Raw genomic sequence first — 1,308 nt, 5'->3', positions numbered from 1 at the left:
TTTTCATATCCGGGGACTCAGTAAGAGACTCCTACCCTAACCAGGTATCGAGAACAGATAGCAAAAAACCTTAATAAACGACATATTGTTGAAATTATGGCTACTTCCTCGATACATAGCACTTGTTAAGTCTTAACACTCTCAGTTATATCAACAGTCCAACGTTTCGGCCGATTTAGCCATCCTCAAGGTCAATCTAAACATTTAACAGCTTATTATACATTCATTTGTAACACTTATAACTACAAAACTATTATTAATAATATAACATACTTTAAATATAAATTTACACCTCACATCCAAATTTGGAAATGTTTTGCATGCTATTTGCCCAGATCATTAATTACAAGTCATATCACCCAATGAAAAAGTCAATTAATAGAGAATCATATTAATTATTAATAAGCTGACCCAAGCTTATGTATAGTTACCTATTTTATCACAACTTCGTTAATTTTTAATTTTAGATCAACATACACTACAAACTATTTTTAACCTTCCATACACTCAGGCCAGTCTTGTTATTAATTTAATTCAAATTGCATTTTGGTCTCAATTTGTATTTATTCCAATTATTAAAATTAATTGTAAACAGTAAGAAACACTAGATTAATTATTTTATATATTCTTGTTTGAGAGGGGTTTAGTTTATTCTTAATTTAAAACAAATTTGATCCTTTTTTTCTCTCAACTTTTCCAACGTTTCGACCCTCAGGCCATTCTCAAGGATACCTTCATATTGATGTCATTTCCTTTTTTAAATCTTAAAAATGCAGGATTGCATTTGCAAATGTGAATGAAGGAAGAAAAAAAAGTGTTTTATAAAAGGTTTAAATCTAGGAAAAAATTATTTAGAAAAGGTTATATGGGACAAAGGCAATTAGCCTTTTGGTCTTAATTTGTATTTATTCCAATTATTAAAATTAATTGTAAACAGTAACAAACATTAGATTAATTATTTTATATATTCTTTACAACTTTTCCAACGTTTCGACCCTCAGGCCATTCTCAAGTATACCTTCATATTGATGTCATTTCCTTTATCAAATCTTAAAAATCCAGGATTGCATTTGCAAATGTGAATGAAGGAAGAAAAAAAAGTGTGTTATAAAAGGTTCAAATCTAGGGAAAAAATGTTTAGAAAAGGTTTCTGGGACAAAGGCAATTAGCCTTTTGGTCTTAATTTGTATTTATTCAAATTATTAAAATAAATTGTAAACAGTAACAAACATTAGATTAATTATTTTATATATTCTTGTTTGAGATTGGTTTAGTTTATTCTTAATTTAAAACAAATTTGATCCTTTT

Source organism: Halyomorpha halys, unplaced genomic scaffold, assembly GCF_000696795.3.
Source record: "Halyomorpha halys isolate HHAL.00 unplaced genomic scaffold, Hhal_1.1 Scaffold581.1, whole genome shotgun sequence".
Classification (NCBI taxonomy): Eukaryota; Metazoa; Arthropoda; class Insecta; order Hemiptera; family Pentatomidae; genus Halyomorpha; species Halyomorpha halys.
The sequence above is the reverse complement of the archived record's forward strand: the minus strand, read 5'-3'. Positions refer to the sequence as shown.